The sequence below is a fragment of the Notolepis coatsorum genome (assembly GCF_963971535.1).
Source record: "Notolepis coatsorum genome assembly, chromosome: 16".
NCBI classification, from domain to species: Eukaryota; Metazoa; Chordata; class Actinopteri; order Aulopiformes; family Paralepididae; genus Notolepis; species Notolepis coatsorum.
In genome coordinates, this window is record NC_140180.1 from 77,835,003 (window position 1) to 77,862,121 (window position 27,119).

The following is a 27,119-nucleotide window of genomic DNA, read 5'->3' on the forward strand; positions in this document are numbered from 1 at the left end:
CGCGGGGGTCTGCAGTGGAACGCTGGGGTGCCTCCCGTGGAAGTACAGGGAGCGCAGACCAGTCTCCCCCACAGGCAACGGCGACAGCTGGCGAAGGCTGGAGCAAACATCTCGACGCCGGAGAATGGAACAGCATAGGCAGACAGAGGATCTCCCGAAAGAGTCTAGATGTTTAGAGAATATGACTCGGCAAGTATACAACACGACCCCACGCCGAAACGAGGGGAAGCGCCCTGGTATTTAAAGCCCACAGGGGAACTAATTAGCCTGCCACCACAGGTGCGAGAGGTAATTGATAATCGAACAGGTGTGGCCACTGAGAGTAAAGAACGAGAGGGTGGGGGCTAGAGAGAGTGAGTAGGGAATTCCTAACAGTAGGCTTAAAGAAGACAGAGAAAGTTGGTGAGCAGCGGACAAAACCTCACAGGTATCACAGACTACCACGGCAAGCCTAGGTGGAACTGAGTATAACTTGTACTACTGTCTGTTCAAAATCAATTAAAAGATACCTAGCATTATACATTTTGGATTGCTTTTGCTTTTTTCCTATTGTATCGAACTCGTACCAAACCGTGACCCCAAAACAGAGGTACGTACTGAGATACACAGATATAACTGGAAAAAAAATATTACTTGGTTACGTGTAGCAGCTTACAAAAGTGGAACGAACTTACATTACGTACATACAACTGAGTCACAGAAATGTTCAACATCAAATAAATAAAATACATACCTGAATATGAATAAAGGAAAACAGCGTCTGTTCAGAAAGTGTCCAGAAATCAAATGTCTTCAACTCTGTAGCACCAAAACACTGCAATCTATACATAATTATGTACATGACAGTTCCATTAAACAATATATTGTCAAAATAACAAATAGTATAAAGACTAGTACACTATTGATGATTACTGATTAGATCACCAAAATGGGGGGGGAATAAATGTACACGCCTCTTCCCAAGAGAAACAGAACAAAAGAGAAGAGGAAAGGGAGAGATGTATGGGGGACAGTTCAGAAGGAGTTAAATCACTGAACACAAATACATAGAAAGGGGTACATAAGCTGTAAAGCTAAATCTCAGGTGTAAATACGATAAATAACCATTTATAATTAAAGGGATATTACACCCTGTTACTCTTATACTCTTATGTTCTCACAGGGCTAACGTCTAATCAATGAAACAATAGTGAAATTAAACTATTCCACATTCTTTCTTGGGGACCACCTGGGACCCTCTCAAGGTACTGCTAGGGGTCCCGGACCACACGTTGAGAACCACCGGTGTAAGGGACACAAGAGGAGAGATGGAGGGAGTAAGAGAGACAGAGGAGAGATGGATTGAAGGAGAAAGACAAAAGGGAGGTAAATATGGAGGAGGGATAAAAGGAGGAGACGATGGAGAGATAAAGGGGGAGGACGAGGAGAAAAGGGGAAATAGAGAGAGAAGAGATAAAAGCAAGAAGATGTGGATGAGGAGACAGAGAAATACAAAGCAGTAGGGAGAGAGAGAGCAGAGACTGAAAGAGGTGGGAAGAGGGAGTTGTAGTGATCAGCGACCCCACGCAGCAGAGGGTGAGAGTGGGGTTGGGCGGGGGGGTGGGGGGGGGGGGTTATGGTCTACGCTCCATTAAGACTGATCTGCATAATGTTCCTCTTGGCCTCATTAAAGAAGTGCAGAGTTTTGGCTGGTAAGATCTGAACACACACACACACACACACACACACACACACACACACACACACACACACACACACACACACACACACACACACACACACACACACACACACACACACACACACACAGGCAGGTAGAAACAATTGATAGCATCTCCTTCCTTCCCTTATTCCATCATCACCCCCTTCCTTCACCCCCTCCCACCCTACCTCCCTCCTTCGCCTCACTCAGTACATCACAAACGCATAAGCGAGATAAAAGGTACATCTGACAATCTGCGACCCTCTCCACCCCTCATCCATCACACAACACGTGATTTCCCACACTCCTCTACATCCATCCCTCCCTCCATCCATCCATCCCTACACCCCCCCCCCCCCCCCCTCCCTCTCCTCCTGCACACGTTCAGTTCCTCACTCTCCAGTTTGGCTCCGGGCTAAAGTGTGTCTGTCAACTGCAGTTTAGCTTAGAGCACATCTTTGCAGGGAACAAAAGAAGGGTTTTAAGTTATCCTATATAATATACTGTATATATATATATATATATATATATATATATATATATATATATATATATATATATATATATATATATATATGTATGATAGGGGTGTAATGGTAGACAAAAACCACGGCTCGGTACGTACCTCGGTTTTGAAGTCACGGTTCGGTACAATGGGGGAAAGTTTCCACTCAGGGGTGATGTAGTGCAGTTACTGTTCAGTAGGGCTGTCAACATATATTCTATATTCAAATTAATAACCGACTTGTAAAAAAAAAAGATATGCAGAGAAAGAAGACTCTTGAGAAGAGATGCCATGTTACACAACAATATATATATAGGTCTATTTTTTATGGTTTGTAACCGACCCCAATCGCACAACACAAGACAGGTATGAGAGTAAGCCAAAACAGGGCAAATATTTATTATAGAACAAAAAGCGGCACAGTCCCTTTAAGGGAGAACACAAAAACACAAGAGTCAAGGAAATATGGAAAATGCGGCACTGTGCCTTTAAGAGGCGAACAGGCTAAGGGACTAAGGCTAAGGGCCAGGGCTAAGGACCAGGGCTAAATGTCAGGGCCAGGACCAGGGGCACTGGAGAGGGGGACAGGGACAGAGGCCCAGAGGGGCGGGCTGGAGACAGGGACAGAGAACAGGGTTAAGGCCTTGGACAGGGCGAGGGCCAGAGCTGCTTACAGGGATGAGGACAGGGTTCCGACGGCGGAGGCCTGGCACGGGAACAGGGGCCCGACGGCGGAGGCCTGGCATGGGGACAGGGGCCCGACGGCGGAGGCCTGGCACGGGGACAGGGGCCCGACGGCGGAGGCCTGGCACGGGGATCCTCTTCCGCCTCCTCGGATGCTGCAGACGGGCAGCGCAGAACAAAGGGGGTCCCAGGGGACCGGGATGGGAACACGCCGTCCTCCCGTGGAATACTAGGGAGCGACGACGAGCCTCACCCCAGGAACGAGGATCACGAAGAGACGCCTTCCTCCCGTGGAATCGGGAGCGATGGCGAGCCGCCTTGACGTCTGGAGTGGGAACACTGGAAAACCTCCCGTAGAGAATTAGAGAGCGAAGACGGCGTCCCACTCTAGGCAAACGGCGACAGGTGGTGATGTACAGGGGTGGCACGACGTCTCACGCCGGAGACGCGGCAGTAGATTGTAGTAACAAGAACGACCCGACAAGGACTATGTACTATGTACTCTCCCGAGGTGATCGCAAACTCCCAACAGGTGCGTGAAGGTAGAGGAACAGAATGTCCAAGGGTGGGGGCTGGTGAAGAGTAGGAGGCAGGCAAAAGTTCTCACAAGGGTGGGGGCTGGTGAGGTGAGGAGACAGGGAATAAAGGTCCAGGGAAACGGCGAATCCTCACACTATTTATATAGGTCATTCCACAAAACCATACAATAAGGACATATTTAACTTACCTCAGGCATCACATTCCTATTATTATTACTGGTCATTATATGGGCACTATTAGTCTTCAACTCCGTTATGGGCACTATGGAAGCTGGCTGAATATGATTATAAAATCTATTCGTAATGAAATCAACATTTTCCTATTAATCAGAGTGACGTCCCTCACACTAATTAAATAACTGCACATTTACGTCATAGTTTCTGATCAAAGATGTGGTTTAACTAAAACCTAATATTCTTATGATTGCTCTAAACATTTCAGACAGAGTTCAACAAACATTAAATAACTTTTTCATGATGGGGCTGAATTTAGGGTAACAGGGTTGAGACTAGACTAACAATTTTCTATAAACATTGTATTTCATTATGTAACCATTTAACAACATGATGTGTGTATGTGTGCAATTGAGTGTTATTGACCCAACTGCAGGAAAAACAACGATGATAACAACAACATAGCATACACCAGGGCCCCGTTCCATGTACGTGGTTCAACTAAGTCGATCAACATGTCCATTATCCAGCTTCAGTTAACCCGATGTTCAAAGCCGGGATTTTCCTGTTTCACAAAGGAGGATTCAGTCTCGTTAACTCAAGCCAGACTTGAGAGTCAGGCTCAAGTCAGGCTAGATGCGCGCTCCCGTTTTAGGTGGAAAGCCAGCACGTATCGATGGCAGAGACCCTGATTCTCAACGGCATTGATTGATTAATTGATTTAAGACTTTATTGACAGATTGCAATAGGCTCAATCGCCTCGCCGACAAGTTAAATGCGTTATCTATAGGCTAATTCTAAGTCCCTCATTACCTCAATCAATCAGATTATATTTCTTTAAACTTGCCTGTGAAGCTACATTTCACGTGATGAAGTAACGTTTGTGTAGCTAGCTAATATGCTAACATGACTAGCTAGCTAGTAAACAAAGGGTTGCATGTAAATCACAGACCAGTTACTGATGAATGTATCGTATGGATCGCGAACTTAACGTTATTCAAATTGTAAATTTTCTAAATCAATCTAACTTTAACTGGTGAGTTAATTTATTATGTGCGACCATCGCAGAACCGCACGTTAGTTACGCAGTGTTAGCTTAACACATTGAGTGCCAATGACGAGAAATCTCGTTGTTGGCCGCCATGCGTTGAGTGCCAAAGATGAGAGAAATCTCGTTATTTAATCGTTATTTCTTTTATTAGCGATATCCATACATTTTTCATCAATCCAGCCTCACGTTATCATTGGGACTGTCTATGAGCTCGAAAAGGGCAAATACCGCCCCCTATCGTCTCCCGTATGGTATTGCACCCATTGGAATGGACTCAATGAAAATGCATGTCAAAAGAAAACTCCGGATTCCACATTTTACTTCTCAGCCATATAACCGGAGACTATTGCATTCATTGGGGCAACTGAAAGCAGCGTGGATTATCTGTTTTGAGGTCTAATGTTGGATCAATAAACGCGATCGATATTTGGAATGGCGATCAGGAATTGAAATCATCTTTTTGCAGAACATCTGATCTGAGGTAATGAATCTATTTTACCAGTTTTGGGGTAATCAGATGTTTTTTTCACATATTTCACAACGTGTCTGTGTCTGTGTGTGTGTGCATGTATGACGTTAGCGCTGACCAGGTCATAGATAATCAATTTTTTAGCCCGCTTCTCTAGCGTGCATAAGTACACATATACTCGATAATCTACCGTTTATTTGAAAACGATTCATAAATCAGCCGGAAAATGACAACGTGTTGTGTGTATTCCAGTAAAGGGCGATTCCTGCAGAATCTTAAATTTTTTCTTGAAATTTCCAAAACTATACTCGTATTCAAAACGGTATAAAACGGAAATGTACAGATGAAAAAACAATCCGTTTCATACATGTTGACTGCAAGCAAGTCATTGATAAGAGACGGGCGTATTAGACACATACCATGCTGTTTTTAGTGGGAACAAAGTCCTTTCGGTTGGTATTCTTAATCCACTTCTGGCTAATATCTTGGTTCTCTGCATGGCCAGGGAATCTATGTAAACTGTATGGTCTCAGACAGGGGCAGTCTTCATGCAGTAAAGACTTGTGAATTTCGCATTCAGTCTTTTTCCAAACTTTGTTTTGCCACTACTGGTTGAGCAGCCGAGGACTACACAGCTTCTTCCCGGCTTCCTAGACATCATTGCTTGTCAACAGTAACGTTGAATATTGTTAAAATGATCAAATACGCGCTGCATATTTTTGAGTTTAGTAGGTACTACTGCTGGCTAGTAGATACTGCGTACTGGGCAACCACTATAATGGCGACTTGTTTACTTCCGGTACTTCGTCGGATTCGTGTATATCAGTTAACACCCTAAGCCAGCTACTCTGATCACCCTGCCTGGGATGCCACCTGGCCTGGCTGCTTAGTGCACATTGATGCACTTGAACTCATTGTGCCCTCAGTAATGACCAGAGGGCTGCTCATCTCGGCGATGGGGGAGTTGTTCTTGTGGAAACAATGTCACCTATGCACACTGTTGTGAAGGGCCAGATTAAACTGAATATATATATGTATTGTTTGATATACTTTGTATATTATTTATATATATACACAGAATATCCCTTTACCTGCGTACAGACCAGAGTAATATTCGCTCTCCTATTGGACAGCGCCCCCAGGCGCCAACGCGCAAGCCCCCAACGGCAAGTTCAAAGACAACTGCAGGCATGTCAGAACATGCCCAGAGTCTGCATAGTAATACGAGACAAGGACTGAGGTTGGGACTAGATATTCACTTAAGTATAAATACGGCGCAGGTGTAAACGGCAGTACCTTACCTAAACCTTACCCACCTTCACCACGAGTCAACGTGCAGTGAAGTGAGCAACCTTGCGTCTAAATAGAGCATTGAGAACCGCGTGCGAATAGAATGTTAAAGTGTCAGAGTTTAATGAAGTAACGTTGAGTTCGACTTAATCTAATGTGAAGTCAATAGTCGATCATTTATTGTATATCGTGCGGCCACAGTTCTTCCGTGTGTAGCATTACCCATCGGTTCGTCGTGTCTTTAGCTAGTGCACTTATCCAGGCTGTGTGGCCTAAATACGTCGCCCACACCCGAGGAGTCCTAGGCGAGAACCGTTGGACATGTACACAGGAGAATCGGCGCCGGCGATTGCAGAACCATTCCTGGTTGGATTATATTGATTTGGGACGTGACTACCGGAGAAGAGCACCGTTGATTTCCACTATCGTTTGGGATTTAACCTCGTGAGGATTACCACTCGGGCCTGCCTCGTGGACGGGGCTGGCTAGCTGTCGTCAATGCTGTCGAGCATCTTGGATTACAACTATTGCTTTTGTCTGCTGATCAAGGGAGTACAAGCACCGACTCCTGTACCTGGAGTCTCTTTATTCCCCGTTGACTCAGACGGAGTACCTGAACATTCCTCTACCCTCCAGGCCTTACACCCCGGAGGGAACCCATTGTCTCCAGTTGGTACCGGTGTTGCCCTATATAATTGCTACTATACAACAGGTGGCGTCAGCTTAGACCCATCGTAGGATTCCTGCTATTCTTAGTGACTTATGCTCTTGACTGACTTTACGTATATTCTTCGCCATACAAGCGCGACCCTAATTCTCATTCTGTAACCTAACGTTGCCTAATAATAATAAATTACCCTCCAATAGTATTTCTGTGTCAATGCCGTGTTCTTGTGGGTGTTCACCATCTATATTTGATGTACTGTTTGGCCAGTAATTAAAGTACATAACTAGCAGTGGTTTAATCTATCACAATCTTTAATACAGTCAGGGTTTTGTAACCCCTCAGTTACAATTGGTCCTTCGAGCCGGAGGGTATCAGTGTAATATTTAATATAATATTAATATTAACCATGGCCAGCGGTGAACACTCCCCAAGCGGCTCTCCTAAGCTAGAACGCCCGCAGCGCAAACGTCAGCCACCTCCATATCTGGAGGAATTCGCTTTCGTTCTACCCCCTAGCTTATCTAAACAGACGTTAAATACGGATAAAGCGGATAGTCAAAGCATGTCCAATCCTATCGACTTGGCGACCCTGCCAGTAGAGACCCCAGTGGGTTCAAACGACTCAGCTCACGGGGGGGACCAGGTGGGACATGACATGACTATACCTCCAGACAGCGTCACCGGGATAGACCCCGGAGCGCTCCAGGATAAAGAAAGCGCTCCAGGGATAGAACCCGACACACAACCAAGAGAAGAGAACCGCGCCCAGGAGATAGACCTCGGAGCGCGCCAGGAGAACAGATCTCCAACAAGCCCTGTCAGCACCCGATCACCTCCGTCAGTGTCATCCCCCAGCGAGGCGGACCAGATACTGGCGCAAGCCTTGATCGCCACACTGACAGCCTCCACCGAACGCGACCGGCTTCAAGCAAAGACGCTTAGTGAGCGCGAACACTCCGCCACGGAAAGAGAGCGCCTCCACGCGCAACTCCAAGCGCAAGCCCTTAGTGAGCGCGAACACTCTGCCGTGGAACGAGAGCGCCTCCGGGCGCAACAATTAAGTGAGCGCGAACACTCTGCCATGGAACGAGAGCGCCTCCAGGCTCAACAGATGAGCGAGCGCGAACAACGAGAGCGCCTCCAGGCGCAACAATTAAGCGAGCGCGAACACTCTGCAGCGGAACGAGAGCGCCTTCACGCGCAACTCCAAGCGCAAGCCCTTAGTGAGCACGAACACTCTGCAACTGAACGAGAGCGCTTCCAGGCGCAGCAAAGGAGTGAGGACGACCGCATAAGACTGGAGGAGAGGCGCCTTCAGACGGAAGAGAACATCGAACGAGACCGCGCCAATGCACAGCGCGACGCCGCCAATGCCCAGCGCGAAGCAGAGCGCGACCGGCTGCAGGCGCAGATGATAGAACAATTGATTGCCAGGGCGACACCCCCTCTCTCCGCACGGAGCTCCCGGAGATCATCACGACAAGGGTCTAGGGCACCTTCCCCTACCCGACAAAGCGACCCGGGACCCGGCCAACAGGAGGAAGCTGTCTACGTCTCCGACCCCCCTCCCCGACCGGTCCATACGAGACCCAGCCAACGGGAAGAACCGGCCTACGTCGCAGAGAGACTGACTAGAAGACTCCAGGACCTAGAAGACGAAGAGGAAGAGGAGGAATGTCAAGCCCACCAGCAGCAACGTACTCTGGACCAGGAGGCCCAGTACAGCCCCGACTTCAGCCCCGAGTCACTGCACTACAAACCCCCGACTCAACTCACGGGTGAGTTTGACGTACAGTCAGCACCGAGGAACAGTACCTGGGGACCCGGCCTCTGGTACCCACCAAGTACTAACCCACGACCACACGTACGGGGAGACTCGCCCAGGAGGCCTCTTCCCCTATGCTCACCAATGTGCCAGCCATCCATGGCATCGTACCTTGGCACACCGACGTTCCCAGACTTTACGCGCGAGGACAGAGCACAGTACACGGAATTACGCATGTGTTTGGAGACTATGATGTCCGACGTCCCCGACGAGTCGTACAAATATGCCATCCTCCTCAAGCATCTCAAGGTGCCCAGAGCGCATAACATAGCACTGGCATATTCCAACTCAAGCACCCCATACTCCGCGGCTCTAGTGGCCCTCGACCAGCGTTATGGACGCATATGGGATTACGTGATCCAAGAAATACGGGATATCGACCGCCTCCCCCCAGCCAAAGACAATAGAGCACTGGATGACCTCTCTATCAAGGTACAATCCCTAGTAGGGATGCTGGGGTCCCAAAAGGAGAAGGGGAGATATGAACTGTATGCAAATTCTAATGTGGAGCGAATACTGGAGAAGCTCCCTCCAGCCCGCCAAGAGTGTTTTCGGCGGCAGAGAGACCACCGTGATCCCGACGGCCCCGAGCCATCCCTCCTAGACCTGGCCGCTTTCCTCGCAAAGGGAAGTTAGCAGCCTACGACTGGACACATTCGTGTGGAGTGGATCTAGCCCAAGAGATGGACCTCGGAGGTCCAACGATAACCGCCAGTCAGTGACCGTTATGCACCAGGCCGAGTCAGTGCCGCAGCACAAGAACCACAGCACCCCCCCGACCAAGGGGAAGTGGAAGATTGTATGCCAGTACTGTGAAAAGGAACATTGGCTGTCTCAATGTGACACTTTCAAGAAGCTGACCGCTGACGAGGTGAGTCAGTGGATCAAAGCCAACTGCCGCTGCTTCCGCTGCGCGCGCAGCCATATGGCAGCTGAGTGCCGTTTAAAGAAGAAATGCAGCAAGTGCGACGGCGCCCACTTGGAGGTCCTACACGACAGCAACAAGAAGAAACCCGTACCCCCAAGCAGCTCGAGAGTGAACGTCATGTACATAGACCCTGCGAAGAGCGGGAGCTCCCGAGTGCTCGTGAAGGTGGTCCGAGTGATATTAAGCTACGAGGACAAGGTCATGGACACTTACGCCGTCCTAGACGATGGGTCAGAAAAGACTCTCCTCCTCGCATCCGCCGCAGCCCGGCTGGGTCTGCGGGGGAGCGAAGAAACAATGACAATCCGTACCATTAGAAGAGACCTGAAGACCATAAAGGGTGAAAATGTCTCCTTCACGATAGCAGCGGTCGGGCAGCCCGAGAAGCAGTATAGCATTACTAACGCCTTCACCAGCCACGACATAGGCCTGTCACAGTACACCTACCCCATCCCAAAGCTGATGGAAAAATACGTGCACCTACGTCAACTACCTATACCGCTCATCGACGACGCCACCCCGACCCTGCTCATAGGATCCGACCACGCACACCTCATCGTCCCAACGGACCGGGTCCACATCGGGCCCAGAGGCTGTCCAGCAGCGGTCGAGACCCGCCTGGGTTGGACACTACAAGGCCCCCTCTCCGGGTCTTCCAACCGACCGACAGCCACTCGCTGCCTCCACTCAAGGATAAACGAAGAAGACACCACCCTCTTACAGCACGTCGAGAGGCTATGGACATTAGACGCGATGCCCTTTAAGAATGAAAAGAAACTTGTTCGCTCAAAGGAAGACACTTATGCCATAACCCTCCTCGAGCAGAGGACAAAGAGAGTCGAGGTCAATGGAGTGATGAGATACGCAACTCCACTCTTGAGGCGAGAGGGTATGCCCACCCTCCACGCCTCAAAAGAAGCGACAGAGCGATATCTACTGAACACCGAGCGGCGTCTAGCCAAAGACCCCACTCAAGCCACTGTGTACCGCGCTGAGATCGACAAGCTGATCACAGCGGGACACATAAAGAAAATTGACATTCAAGAGGCCGACCAGACGATCGAATCATGGTACGTGCCCCACCACAAGGTCCACCACAACGGCAAGGATCGCATTGTATTCAACTGCAGCTACCAGATCGGACTACAGAATCTGAATAAAGAACTCTTGCCCGGCCCAACACTCGGCCCCTCTCTCCTCGGCGTACTACTACTTTTCCGCCAAGACAAGGTGGCCATCAGCGGCGACATCAAAGGGATGTTCCTGCAGGTGCGACTAGTGGAGGAGGACAAGCCCTTGCTGCGGTTCCTATGGAGAGAGAGGATCAAAGATGAGCAACCATCCATCTACCAATGGGAGGTCCTCCCCTTCGGAACCACATGCAGCCCATGCTGTGCTACGTTCGCACTGCAAAAACATGTGACAGAAGACCCTGAAGCTGACGAGGAAGTCAGACAAAGTGTAGAGAGGAGTTTCTACGTGGACAACTGTCTGCAAAGCGTCTCGACGCCAGAAGAAGCCGAAGCCCTCCTACTCAAGCTCCGCGCCTCACTGATCAAAGGCGGCTTTGATCTCCGGCAGTGGGCCAGCAGTGACCCTCAAGTACTTCGCAGCCTCTCCCCAGAGACAAAGGCAGCAAGCAGCGAGACCTGGATGGCGACCATCCCAGGTGAAGCACAAGAAATGACATTAGGCCTAGTCTGGCGCTTCAAAACAGACTCGCTACATTACAAATACACACCCCTGACCACGGAGCAGGGAAGGTCGACCCCTCTACCGACCACCAGACGGAGCGTATACAGAACACTCGCAAGGCAATACGACCCGCTGGGGTGTATCCTACCTTACACCACCCGGGCAAAAATTATTGTACGAGAGCTGTGGGACAAGGAACAGGGCTGGGACGACCCCATAACCGACCACCTCGCTTCCACCTGGAGAGAGTGGGAGAGAGAACTCAACTCGCTCCAAAATGTGAACATACGCCGAAGCTACTTCCCACCCACAGTGCGGCTGGAGATGTGCCAGATGGACCTGCACGTCTTCAGCGACGCCTCAGAAGTGGCCTACGGCTCGGTGGCTTACTTGCGGGCCCGAGAGGAGGGAGGAGAAATACACACAGCCTTCATCCTGGCTCGCTCAAGGATAGCCCCCCGCAAGCAACAATCGATCCCGCATCTAGAGCTCTGCGCAGCTCTGGTAGGCGCGCAACTCGCCACGTTAATCCAACGTGAACTCACCATCCCGGTGCAAAGAACAATCTTGTGGTCAGACTCCATGACCGTACTCACATGGATCCAGTCCGATTCTTGTAGATACAAGGTCTTCGTGGGAGTCAGAATCACAGAGATCCAAGACCTAGTGGGATCAGCGTGCTGGAGGTACGTGGACACGAAACAGAACCCAGCAGATGTCATCACACGGGGGATGTCCCTAGCTGACCTCACACGTCACAATATCTACAGTGACGGTCCTGAGTTCCTCAAGCTCCCGGAAGAAGAGTGGCCTAACCCCACCCCTCGGGAGGCTAGTCAAGAGGAGGCAGAGATCAAGAAATCTATGTTCTGTGGGTTGACGCACACCCCAGCCCCCACTGACCCTAACATAGACGACTGCCTCACCTTTGAGAGTGCGCAGCTAAAGACATTCCTGTGGCACCACCCTGAGGTTCCCCCCACTACCGACATTAACGCAGCTCACTACGAAGAGGCAGAACTCCTTCTGCTACAGCGAGCCCAAAGAGACTCGTTCCCCGACGAGCTAGACTGCCTGCAGGGAACAAAGCCAGTCCCGTCAGACAGCAGACTGCTCCACTTGGCCCCCGAGCGCGACACCCATGGCCTCATCAGGGTGGGTGGTCGTCTGAGACGGGCCCCGGACTTAACGGATGACGTCAAGTTTCCTATAGTCCTCAACAGCCGACACAAGGTCACTGAGCTCATCATAAAGAAATACGACGAGGATGTGCACCACGCTGGGGCAGAGAGAGTCTTCGCTGAGATCCGACGTCGCTATTGGATACTGAACGGAAGAGAAGCAGTACGTCGCTTCCAGCGGACTCGACCAGACTGTCGCCAGTGGCGAGCACAGCCCAGTATACCCAGGATGGCCGACCTGCCTCACCGCCACACCCGACCCGTGGCGAGGCTGATAGAATTGCAGAGGCTCCCTGACTCCCCTGATGACGATCATGACCCACTGACTTTGTAGATTGCCCTACTCCCCACAACAGACATTGAGCAGTTGACTGGACTATTAATCTGTCTTCCTTTTAACTAATTAGGTGCGGACTAATTAGGAGGCGGCTGTTGTGAAGGGCCAGATTAAACTGAATATATATATGTATCGTTTGATATACTTTGTATATTATTTACATATATACATGGAATATCCCTTTACCTGCGTACAGACCAGAGTAATATTCGCTCTCCTATTGGACAGCGCCCCCAGGCGCCAATGCGCAAGCCCCCAACGGCAAGTTCAAAGACAACTGCAAGCATGTCAGAACATGCCCAGAGTCTGCGTAGTAATACGAGACAAGGACTGAGGTTGGGACTAGATATTCACTTAAGTATAAATACGGCGCAGGTGTAAACGGCAGTACCTTACCTAAACCTTACCCACCTTCACCACGAGTCAACGTGCAGTGAAGTGAGCAACCTTGCGTCTAAATAGAGCATTGAGAACCGCGTGCGAATAGAATGTTAAAGTGTCAGAGTTTAATGAAGTAACGTTGAGTTCGACTTAATCTAATGTGAAGTCAATAGTCGATCATTTATTGTATATCGTGCGGCCACAGTTCTTCCGTGTGTAGCATTACCCATCGGTTCGTCGTGTCTTTAGCTAGTGCACTTATCCAGGCTGTGTGGCCTAAATACGTCGCCCACACCCGAGGAGTCCTAGGCGAGAACCGTTGGACATGTACACAGGAGAATCGGCGCCGGCGATTGCAGAACCATTCCTGGTTGGATTATATTGATTTGGGACGTGACTACCGGAGAAGAGCACCGTGGATTTCCACTATCGTTTGGGATTTAACCTCGTGAGGATTACCACTCGGGCCTGCCTCGTGGACGGGGCTGGCTAGCTGTCGTCAATGCTGTCGAGCATCTTGGATTACAACTATTGCTTTTGTCTGCTGATCAAGGGAGTACAAGCACCGACTCCTGTACCTGGAGTCTCTTTATTCCGCGTTGACTCAGACGGAGTACCCGAACATTCCTCTACCCTCCAGGCCTTACACCCCGGAGAGAACCCATTGTCTCCAGTTGGTACCGGTGTTGCCCTATATAATTGCTACTATACAACAGGTGGCGTCAGCTTAGACCCATCGTAGGATTCCTGCTATTCTTAGTGACTTATGCTCTTGACTGACTTTACGTATATTCTTCGCCATACAAGCGCGACCCTAATTCTCATTCTGTAACCTAACGTTGCCTAATAATAATAAATTACCCTCCAATAGTATTTCTGTGTCAATGCCGTGTTCTTGTGGGTGTTCACCATCTATATTTGATGTACTGTTTGGCCAGTAATTAAAGTACATAACTAGCAGTGGTTTAATCTATCACAATCTTTAATACAGTCAGGGTTTTGTAACCCCTCAGTTACACACACCTATGCCTTTACAGTATACTGTATAAATCCAATGACTCCCTCTGTGTATTCGTTGATGTTGTCTGACGAATCACGGAACATCTCCCACTATGCATGGTCAAAACAGTCTTTAACAGCGTCTGATTGGTCAGATCAGCAGAGGACTTCCTTCATGGTGGGCTGTTTTTATTTCAGTCTCCTCAGGATGGAGGAGTGATCTGATTTCCCAAATGGTGGGTGGAGATGGGGTGTGATGGCATTCCGGAGTGTGGTGTAACAGTGATCCAGGTTGTTATTTCCTTGAGTGTTTACATGGACTCTGACTTCCACGTATCTCTCTCCGTGTCTCCATTATCAAACGACAACAGCTTCCAGGTGTGAGTGCACCACCAATAGAAATCAATGACTCCTCTGGGGAGAAGCAAATTAAATCCCCACCCCAGTGCATCCATCACAACATCCTGGATTCACTCCACTCTCTTGACGTTAGAGAACAATAAGCACCGTAACGATCCATGCCATCCATCTCAACTCGCTCTGCTCTCTATCCAACACACCCACACACACGGCAGAGAGCGACTCAGGGATTCTTGTCTTTCTCTCTCGTGTACATGATCCACGTGGCACAGTCGGTCTTTGTGGCTTCTCTCAAACTCTTGTTCTCCCTCTCTATCTCCTCTCACGCTCCTCTCTGTCTCTCTTTGCCCTCCCTCCGCTCTATCGCTGACAGCTGCTGTTGCTTTGCTGTGTTTGCAGCCTACGCCTTATCTGGGCAGGAATTAATTTAGCTGCCATTAGATGCCTCTCCATAGACCGAGCCCAGAGCTCTTCTAACGCAGGGAACCCATTTAAACGGCATAATTCATGACATGGGAAGCAGTGATACAGATGGAGAAGTAATGCGCTTTAATGCTGTCAACTGTGAGCAGACAAATAGTCATTAACGTCCCTATCAATGCGTGGAAAACAAGATGGACCATGTTGTCATAATTTGCATAGAAACCCTGATTCTGTAGCGAGCAGGCATTTTGGACATCAAAGGATTCCCCATAGCAACATGACTTACTGCATAGGATTTGTGCTTAAATGCAGGGTCGTGTGGGATGCCCCTGCTGCCTACATATGTATGCAAATTTCCCTCAACTTTTAAAACCTTTTATCCAGTGACATTCTCATGGAAAACGGCAGCCAGATAACAAGCTGGTTTCTCTAGCATGCCATCAGCATATTTCTATATGTTGGGATCTGGGTACCAAATCCATCCCTCCCTCCCTTCCTTCCTTCCTTCCTTCCTTCCTTCCTTCCTTCCTTCCTTCCTTCCTTCCTTCCTTCCTTCCTTCCTTCCTTCCTTCCTTCCTTCCTTCCTTCCTTCCTTCCTTCCTTCCTTCCTTCCTTCCTTCCTTCCTTCCTTCCTTCCTTCCTTCCTTCCTTCCTTCCTTCCTTCCTTCCTTCCCTCCACCCTTCCTCACTCCCTTCTTTCCTTCCTTATTTATCTATTTCCTTCCTTATTTTTCCCTTCCTTCCTTCCTCTCTCCCCCTCCCTATATTTCTCCCTTCCTTCCCTCCTCCATCCGTCCCTTCCTCCCTCCCTTTCTTCCCCCCTCCCTTTTTTCCCCCCTCCCTTTCTTCCTCCCTGCCTTCCTTCATCTCTCCCTCCCTCCCTATATTAATTCCTTCCTTCCTCCCTCCCTTTCTTCCTTCCTTCCTTCATCTCTCCCTGCCTCCCTATATTAATTTCTTCCTTCCTCCCTTCCTTCCTTCCTCCCTTCCTTCATCTCTCCCTCCCTCCCTATATTAATTCCTTTCTTCCTCCCTCCCTTCCTTCCCTCCCGCCCCCCTACCTCCCTTTCTCTCTTACTCCCTCCATTTCTTCCTTCCTCCCCCCCTCCTTCCTTTTCTTCCTCTCTTCCTTTATCTACACTGAGGTCATTAATAGTTTGGTCAGTTCCTCTCTAAGCCCAGTCATCAGGCATCTCTCCTATCTGTGATGATGTGTCTTCAGTCTTCACATCATCTTTTGTCCTGCACACGGTCCCCCTCATACATATTAATAGGAAGTCAAATTGAGGAAGCTGCTCAGTCCCTTGTCATTTATTTTTTTCTGCAGAGGTATTAATGGAAAGCCATTAACCTGTTGAGGACCAGCATATTATAATGGTCAATGAGCTTTACATTACACATTCATTTATTACATTTGTATTGCAGAGTTCAAACATCCCACCGAATGAGATGCTTTAGGCTAACGTGCAAAAAATACAGATGAACTTGGTCATTTTCCATTCCCTTACAAACACATCTCTATTATGTTAATCAAACTTTTTTTCCTCCCAAGACCGAATGTCATTCCGTCAATTCTAATATTCCCCTGTTCCCACAATTCCCTCTCTCTCTCTCTCTCTCTCTCTCTCTCTCTCTCTCTCTCTCTCTCTCTCTCTCTCTCTCTCTCTCTCTCTCTCTCTCTCTCTCTCTCTCTCTCTCTCTCTCTCTCTCTCTCTCTCTCTCTCTCTCTCTCCTGTGTGCATGAACAATGTGTTTCTCTTCTGTGTTTCTCTGAAAGAAAAGTAAACTCCTCCGCACTTTTCCCTCCCGCAGGGGGGGAGCATTGGAAACAGTTTTGTGGTAAGATTTGCCCACATAGTTGCCGCTGTTGTCGTTGCTTTAAACTGCCGGGCCATTACGGCACCATAAGCCTCTTGGCTTAATGTCTTGTGACTTAACGCTAATGACTGACCACATCTGTCCCTGCCGGGAGAGGAGAAGAGAGTTGAGGAGAGGACAATGTGGCGAAAAGTCATGCTAGCTCCCAATAGAAGACAAAATGATGGCAACAATTTGCATCCGTTTTTTATAAAGTAAATCTAACATGATATTTTGCCGTCTCAGCTGGTCATTACAGACATTATGTTACATAACAGGGAGGAGGGGATAGGAGTTAGATTGAAAACCATCTTTTTCTCTTCTCCTCCTCTTCTCCCCCCTGGCCCCCTCTCCATCCTTCTTCTCTCCTCTCCCCCCTCTCCTATCCACCCCCATCTCACCCGCCCTCTTCTCTCCCCTCCTCTCCTCTTCTTTCCCCACCTCTCTCCTCTTATTGCCTCTTCTGCTCTCCCCTCTTCCCGCTGATCCTTCCCTTCCCAAGTCTCCCTCTCTCAACCTTCTCTCTTGGTCCATGTGCGTGTCGGACAGCGCATGCATATTTAAAACGGCTGTATCTTCAAAGCTCTCAACTTGTTCATTAGCATCAAGAGTCCTAATGAAAACAGAGACACAGAGAGAGAGAGAGAGAGAGAGAGAGAGAGAGAGAGAGAGAGAGAGAGAGAGAGAGAGAGAGAGAGAGAGAGAGAGCACCCTCACTGCTCTCTCACTCACTCCATCATCCAGCTTCAAACCTCCCACTAACACAGCATCATCTTACATCTTCTCCTTATTTCTATGTTGTTTGTATTTATTTAGCACATCATTATATTACAGAAACAGTGATATAATATATAAATAAATAAATCAAATAAAAGGGTGTTGCAGGAGAAACATACCCCCTAATGGGCCTGCTCTCTTTCTCTTTCACCCCCCCCCCCCCCACCACCTCTATCATCCAAGATCACTGTTGACCTCTTCTTTACAGCGATTCCTCCCCCTGATACTCACACACAAACACAACACACACACACACACACACACACACACACACACACACACACACACACACACACACACACACACACACACACACACACACACACACACACACACACACACACACACACACACACACACACACACACACACACACACACACACACACACCCTTTCTCTCCAACACCCTCCTTGTTTCAAGCAAGTAGGTGTGAGGAAGCCTGCTGGGTTGCGATGGGGTTGTTGTCTCTCTCTCTCTCTCTCTCTCTCTCTCTCTCTCTCTCTCTCGTTCTCATTCCCTCCCTCCTCTCTCACTCGTTCTCATTCCCTTCCTCCTCTCTCTCTCTCTCGTTCGACAGTATATCTCTCTCTCATTCTATTTATCTTTTTCTCCTCTCTCCCACCTTCTCATTCCCTCCCTCTCTCTCTCTCATCATTCTACATTATGTCTCATTCTCTCTCTCTCTCTCTCTCTCTTCTCTCTCTCTCTCTCTCTCTCCTCTCTCTCTCTCTCTCTCTCTCTCTCTCTATCTCTCTCTCTCTCTCTCTCTTTCTCTACCCACTAGTTTTTTTCCTCCTTCTATCGGTCTTCGTCTCTCTTTATTTAAAAGAAAACACAGTCAGGAAGCAGCTGTATGTTTGGCTAATTGGACAGGATATGATGTCCTGCCTCTTCCAGACAGCTCCCTGCCACTGGATGCTGTCGTGGAGCAGTGTGTGTGTGTGTGTGTGTGTGTGTGTGTGTGTGTGTGTGTGTGTGTGTGTGTGTGTGTGTGTGTGTGTGTGTGTGTGTGTGTGTGTGTGTGTGTGTGTGTGTGTGTGTGTGTGTGTGTGTGTGTGTGTGTGTGTGTGTGTGTGTGTGTGTGTGTGTGTGTGTGTGTGTCTGTGCTCTTCATAAACAATCCTGAGGGACCTCTACTTCAGGTCCATTCAGATGAATATGAAGGAGATGATGACGGTTAAATATTTGAGGACAAGCAATGAGCTACAGCCAATGACAGCGCAAGCCACAAGAGAGTAGGAGAGAGAGTGAGGATTCTGCTGTGGTCAGCAGGGACGTGCACAGGACTTTAGAAAGGCAGGTGCCCGAGATGATAAAAGGGGTTAATACAAGTCTATGGTACATTCAGTTTCACCGATAGATGTCACCAAAACTACATAGTGTCCCTTTAATAACACAATATGCGCTCCAGACCAACAGCTGCGGGAGGAGAGAGAGAGAGAGAGAGAGACCTGACCGACCGACCGAGACCGCATTAACTACCTTGTTTAGTTGAAACGTGGTCCAGGTCAGGAGGGCTTGATGAAGTATTATGTCCACTGTCCCACAGTCACACACTGTTGTCTTGATGTATATCCACTGTCCTCCAGACTGCATCCAGCCAAATAGCTTATTGTTAGCACTGTAGCTTTGTTGTTGTCAAACTTGTCACCACACAGTCCTGACATTCACGAAGTCAAAAACTAATAGTGCTTGCCGATTGGTGCTAAGAACAGCAGGGCGGGTGCAAGCCGTGTGACGTAATTGGCAGACTCGACTGTCAATCAAAATTATTCTGTTAGAGAGAGAGAGAGAGAGAGAGAGAGAGAGAGAGAGAGAGAGAGAGAGAGAGAGAGAGAGAGAGAGAGAGAGAGAGAGAGAGAGAGAGAGAGAGAGAGAGAGAGAGAGAGAGAGAGAGAGGAGAGAGAGAGAGTATGCTGCGTGATTTTCCAGGCAGCAGCAGACAGGGAGGGGCTGGGGAGGGGTGATTTGGCGACGTGTTTTTGGAAGGACCTATTATTTACAAGAGGGGTGGCATTTCTCTTTCTTTACCTAATATTTAGATTCTATCGTGACATCTTTCATTTGGAAGGGCAGGGCAGTATATCTATATGTGCAACAGTAAAAAAAAAAAAAAGAGGGTGGCATAAAAAGGGCACTTTCTAATGAAAAATGAAAAAGGCAGGTGCCCGGGCACCCCTTCACCCCTATGTATGCACGTGCCTGGTGGTCGGGTTACATTGACTTTGAACTGAACTGAATCAGAACGAGAAAATTATTAAACTGTTCTACCTATTGCAATGTTCAATGACCCTGTCGTGTTATCGGTGTCTCTATTGTAATTTTATTTCATTCCTTTTGAAAAGGGGATGGGTGGAAATCTGACCCTAACCCTAACCCTAACCCTAACCCTAACCAGCACAATACCGGAGTGTGGTTGATAAGTTGGCTTTGTTCTCTGCTAGCTTTTTCTCTCTCAGAGAAAAATAAACCGCTAAAACCTTGCCTTGTGCCTTCTCCAGTGTATTCCTCTGAACAAGAAAGTACCTTCATGACCAACACCTGTCACTACTCGCGTATGTTTTCATGACAGACAGACTAGTCTGCGATTCCTCCTGGTGGAAGATCTTGTAGTGTGTAAAGCCTGTTGCTGATCAGTCATGAAGTCTGAAAACGACATCACAACAACTGAACAGCACAGTGCACATACGATTCGTAAAGTGCACTGCACACTAAGTGGGTAGTGTGCAGTTGTGTGTAGAGTATAGTGTGTCATGTGTGCTATGTAGTGTGTAATGTATAGTGGTATAGAGTATAGTGTGTAGTGTGCAGTGTGTAGTATATGGTGTGTAGTACAATGTGTAGTGTGCTTGTGCAGTGTGTATACATACAGTGTTGGGCAAGTTACTCAGGAAGTGCAATAACTTAATACTGGTTACTCATTTAAAAGGTAATCAAAATTACTTTACTGATTATTTTGTATCAAAGTAATTAGTTACGTTACACGTTACTTTTGATACACTTGGTAACCCCCCCCAAACGTACAATTTGCTTAGCGTGATGTCAGCTGTGGTGGAAACAAAGTCTACCTCTCGGAATCTGGCCTTCAAATGAGCTTCCATTACCGCATATTATCAGCCAGCAGATGTCTTTCTCTGTTGGCAGCTTGACATTGTTCTTTGTGAATAGGTAACATCTCCTTGACGAAATACCCAGCGACAAGCTTCTTCAGACCTTCTCACTCACTTGTGGTGTTTGCCCAGATCCAGTTTCTGTTGTTTTCTTTACATCCATCACTGGCACTGGTAGAGGCTTCCCTGTCAGCATCTGTATTTTTATGCGTCAAGTTTCACATTGTCGTGCTGCCGTGTCAGATGCTTCATCAAATTAGATTTAATATTTTTTGTGGTTGTAATAGTCTACAACGGACAGCTATTGAACACGTAACATTACCTATCTTCCTGCGGCTTTTTGGCTAGTAGCCAACGTGCTCTGACCAGCACGCATGCACACGCCATCTTCAGAGGACCACGTATAGACGTAATCTAACGTTATAGGAGGGGGGGGGGGGGCGTATTGCATTCTGGCAATGCAGAATCATTGAAAAAACACCAGGAACTGTTTGTAAAATACAGGTGGATGGAGAAAAACTTGAACAAGTGAAGGAGTACATGTACCTTGGAAGCTGGATCAGTGAAGGTGGAATAGCTAACATGGACATTAAGAGAAGAACCGGAATTGCAAAGGGCGCATTCTGGAACCATAAAGAATTATTGAGACGAAACATAAGTTGGAAAACGAAGACCAGGGCCCTCATGCATCAACGTGGACGTAGAACTTGACCTACTTCCACACGTAAGCACGGAATGTAGAACTAGCGTACGCACAGGGAAGTCGGCATTCATCACACGTGCGTACGCAGGCTCTATGCCCTGCCGTGTTGATGAATACCACTTTGTTCTACCGTCAATGCTCGTGCATGATTATCCATATATGGTCATGAAAATGAGGAAACACCCCCCATGGGATGTGAAATAATGGACCGACCCGAGCGGAACCCTGAGAAACTCCACAGAGAATTCACTGCTGTCGAACCAAGAAGACACTATCGCGTATTATGATTTATGGGATAAATAAAAGGCGGACTTGTAAACGGTGATGTCAGATATCAACGGCTCCCTAAGACCATTGCTGCAATTCTGCCTGGACAGCTCAAAATACTAATAAAGACCGTTCGTTGACCACTGTTTGGCGTTGGTTGTGTGTCATTATAACCGTGCTGTAATATGAATGCCTTTATTAGTTGTGTTCGATTGGCTATATGATTTTTAGAGGCATCTATTTTGTTGTCGGCTAATAAAGACCGCGCTGGAATATGACTGCCTTTTCCCGTGTTGTTTGATTAATACCCCAGGGATTAAAGTTCTCCTCAATTCTATTCCAAATCGCGATGGATCTCCCGTCAATTTTCTACCTGCTGCATATGATTTCTAGAGGCATACTACAATCTATTTTGATGTCAGTATTGGGTAGCCTATATAAACAATATAATACGAGAGCATATACAAGAACAATGAATCTCACTGCACTTGAATTCCATCATGTTTGTGTGCGGGACTCAAGGCTGCTGTCACAATGGGTGGTACCGCCGTACAGTAATAATAACAGTCCACACAATATCACGATCCATGCCATAGCCTATGTTCCATTAGGACATGATCTGTGACGACAAATGTTCTAGAATGTTTGATTAAGATATCATACTCTGACAGCATGCCTATGAGCAACAAAAACGCGAACTTGAATCCCATCATATAGTCTGTCCACTATCTGCATGGTGTCATTGCAATGCGTTTTCTATTCTTTCTTGTACAGTAAAAAGGGGGAAGAACACTATATTCATATGACTTATTCTGCTTACAGCTTCGAAATTCCACTTGTTTCGTTTAACGTAAAGCCTTTTAAATATAATCAAAACGTTCCCGTGTTTCGGCGGTCTGTGCGCAAAATAATAACGAGTTGAGCTTTATGATTTATGATGAATTGAAAATGGGGGACCCTGATGTAAACAGGACGAAAGTTGGTCTGCATCCCCAATTAACAATTGTATGTACTGAGCTGTACTGTACTGTACCCATTCTGCAATCTGTTAATAAACTTTTCAATCAATCAATCAATCAAGCTACGCGGAGCGCAGTCAGTCAGTAGCCTACACCCCGTATATTCCGATAACGCTATATAAACCATGCTGCATTCATTCTGAGAGAAAGATCTATTATTCCAAATGCTATTTATAGGGTTTTGACCATAATTACACTACTGTTGCTATCTTACAATGAACTATAATGAACTACGGTTCATACAGAACATCCAGTGTTATTATGCACAGAAGCTCATTTCCTTGTTGTAATAATATATTCTACCACTGGGAGCTAGGTACGCCAGGTCTGACCTGTGCGTAGATGTACGCACGAAGTCAAGTTCAAGTTCAAATTGATGAATCCCACTCTTTGCTTAGAAATGATCGTACGCACGGGTTACGCACAGATCTGTGCGTAGAACACGTTGATGCATGAGGGCCCAGGATTTTGGAAACGTATGTAATTCAGCATGGTCGCTGAATGAAGAGGCAAAGAGGATGATAGACTCTTTTGAAATGTGGATGCTGAGGAAGATGCTGAAGATAACATGGAAGGATAAAATCAAGAATGAGGAGGTACTGAGAAGAGCGGGTATGCAATGAGGCCAGCTGCTGGAGAGGTTGAAAAAGAGAAAGATGGAGTTGTGCAGGCATTTTCTGAGAGGATCCAGCAGGGCGATGTTCAAGAAGGGGGAAGGTGGGGAAGGTGGATGGAAAGAGAGGAAGTGGAAGACCAAGAAGAGGCTGGGTAGACGACATCTGAGAGAAGAATGGGTTGGAGAGTGATAGGCAACCTTCGGAATGAAGAAGCCACCTGATGATGATGATGATGATGATGATGATGATGATGATGATGATGATGATGATGATGATGATGATGATGATGATGATGATGATGATGATGATGATGAGTAACGCCCATCAATTAATCTCCCTCTCGGGCCACACCTATTCCCCCTCCCCAGTCACACAGGGGGTCCCCCAAGGCTCAGTCCTAGGCCCCCTGCTCTTCATCTGCTACATTCTCCCCCTCAGTCACATCATACGTAAATACCACCTCAACCTCCATAGCCTGGCCCCCCCCTACCTGACCGACCTCCTTCTCCCCTATTGCCCCACCCGTTCCCTCCGGTCCTCGACCTTCCACTCTTTCCCTCACTGTCCCGTCATCCAAACTTAAAAGTTTTGGTGACCAGGCATTTTCACGAGCTGCACCCCGATTCTGGAACACCCTCCCTCAGACCATCAGAGACTCTCCCTCACTCTCCACCTTCAAATCCAGACTCAAAACCTACCTGTTCTCCCTAGCATTCAACCTTCCTTACCCATAACCACCCTCCTCTGACCTACCACCCCCTTTTCCCCTGCCCTACATTCTCTCCTCTCCTGCCCCCCCCCACCCCCCTCGGTTTCCCTTACTCACTTCCCGACTGTCTCCCCCACTGACTCCTGTATTTGTTATCCATTACTCAAAAGCGCTATACAAAATAAATGAATTATTATTATTATTAACACTGGTAGTATATAATGTGCTATGTGTAGTGTGCAGTGTGCTGTGTGCACTGTGTAGTGCAGTGTGTACTGTAGTGTGTACTGTGTAATGTGTAGGCTGCTTTATAGGTGTACCCCTCTTTTTGACTTTGTTTGTAAGCAGTGTTAATTTTGTTGACTAAAATGGTGACGAAAGATGTTCAAAATAATTATAACTTTTCTTAATGCCATCGTCCCGACAGAACAGTGTGACGGCTGACGGGAGCTCTGTGTTATTAGCATTAGCTGAAGAGCAATTTGAAAAGCTAGTTTTAGCTTAACCTTACCTTGGCTAAAATTGGGACTATTCATAATCCAGCTGCAGACCTGCAAGCAAAGTACAGCAAGTTGGCAAAGGAGTATTCCAAGGTAAATCACTTTTTCACCAGTAACGTTACATTGTTTGTATTTCCATCTAGCTCGCGTTAGCTAGTGGCTAACCTATAGCTCACGCTAATGTGGCTAACTAACTGATCGACCTCTCGCACACAATTAATGACATGTTGTGGACAGCCATACCGGTGACAATGTTAAGCTTTTAGTGCCAAATGATAAGAGTCTGAGGCGGAGTCACAAAAGAGAAGGTTGAATATTTATTGTGCATTTAAAATCACAACAGAGCCTCTGCTACCTAAACAGAGCCTTCTGGAAGCAAGTGCAACAACATATAATGTCCGTGTGGAACCAATGTGCCAACAACCTTTCCGTGGGTGAAGCATAGATGAGCATAGAACTTTTAATGATACTAATCTATACAATCACCTGTTGTTGAATAAATACCATTACTTTCTAGTCATTACTAAAAAACAGTATATATAAAACAGTAGCTGTAAAAAAGAAAAGAAAAAAAAAGTTTTATAATTTATATAATATATATATATTTTTTTTTGTACATTAACTAAAAATAGACAAAAATGTCATCCTTTTTCGTCGACAAAATCTAGACTAAAACAAAAAAGACAAAATTGAGACAAAAACTGACTAAAATGCTCAGACATTTAGTTGACTAAAACAATAGGTTATAACTATAACCATGTTCTGTTAATAGTGGTGACGCTCGGCGTCACTCATGCACTATCCTCGCATATGTGCACGCGCACTGAATAAAATTCCACAATGTACCTTTATCCCAGTATTCGTGAGATCAAGGGCTGCAGCGGCGTCGGACGCCGAGCGTCACCACTATTAACAGAACATGGTTATAGTTATAACCTATTGTTCTGTGACATAGTGGCTCCGCTCGGCGTCACTCATGCACAAGGAAGGGCCGAGCGGGAGCCACCCGCCGACAAATACACCCCGCTGAAGGCCCCCCACAACCATCAGAACAGGGAGGGCCGAGCCCCCCCGACCCCCCCTAATGGAGGGCACCCCCCCTATTGGAGGTTTCCCGGGAGGGCGACGGACCCAACCGTGCGAAGAGGCACTCAAGCAACTCAACGCACAGGGTGAGCAGACCGTGGCCTGACCCCACGACTACACACACGCACAACCTGCATGCCACCCGGGAAGGAACGGAGGGAACAACCTCGTTACTGCCCCCAGAATCACAGGGTCAAGGGCAAACCCAACCCTGTGGCAAGGCCGTAGCAGCGGAGCACGAAGGAAGGCCCAGACCCACCAAAGGGACTGGACCCCCTGGAACGGGGGCCCGGAGAGGTCCATGATGCCAGCATCAAGACCCCACCAGGTGGGCACTTAGTGACCCCGCCCCCCACATCGCCAGCGTATTCGGACAAAGGCCCCTCAGCCGAGCGGGCCCTGTCCCCCCAATAGTACACCGCCTGGCACACTGACCCTGCAGTACAGACAGTCAGCACGGCCACAATAACAAGACTTACCACGGAAGCAGGCAGCGCACCGGGGAAAAAACCAGACAACAGGCTGTTAACCGGAGACTGCGGACGAGACAGGCGCCAGAGGGGACAGCTGAACACAACCGCCCCGGCGGAAGGGGCGTATGCTGGCGTTGTTGCATGACCAAGCCTCCCTACAAAAAAAACCCACCCATAGGGGTTGAGGCAGAGAAGGCTGACACGATCGGCAGACGTCATGAACGTGCAGGGGCACCCTCAACCAGGTAACCCGGGAGTTGACACTGCTCCAACACACCAGGGAATCAACCCCTTGGCGTTACCCAATGCGGTGGTTGTTCCTATAACCCCTCAGGAAAAAAACTCCAAAACGTACCTGCGGCACTACCGCAGTATTGTTTCAGTTTCCAACAGGGTTATCCCGGGCCTACGGGTCAACGAAAACATTACTCCGGACCGGGCCCGGCGATACGGGGAGCACAGGATCCCCAGAGGAGGTCAAAGACCACCCCAACAGGCCCCTCTACGCCACGCGTAAGAGAAGAGCGAAATAAATGGAGAACCAGCCCCAACACCCCGTACTTGGTATTCCCAGGAGGTCACCCAACCAAGTACTAACCAAGACCAACCTGCGTGGCGGCCGAGATCTGACGAGATCGGGCGTGTGCAGGTTGGCACGGCCGTAAGCCATTACGACAGTGTAGAATACAATGTACCCAACAAGGGCTCCATAGCGCTTAACCCTGTGACACCCGGACCGACCTGGCATTTTCCCCCCCGAAAAAAGCCCAAGTCCCTCAGGGTACCAGAA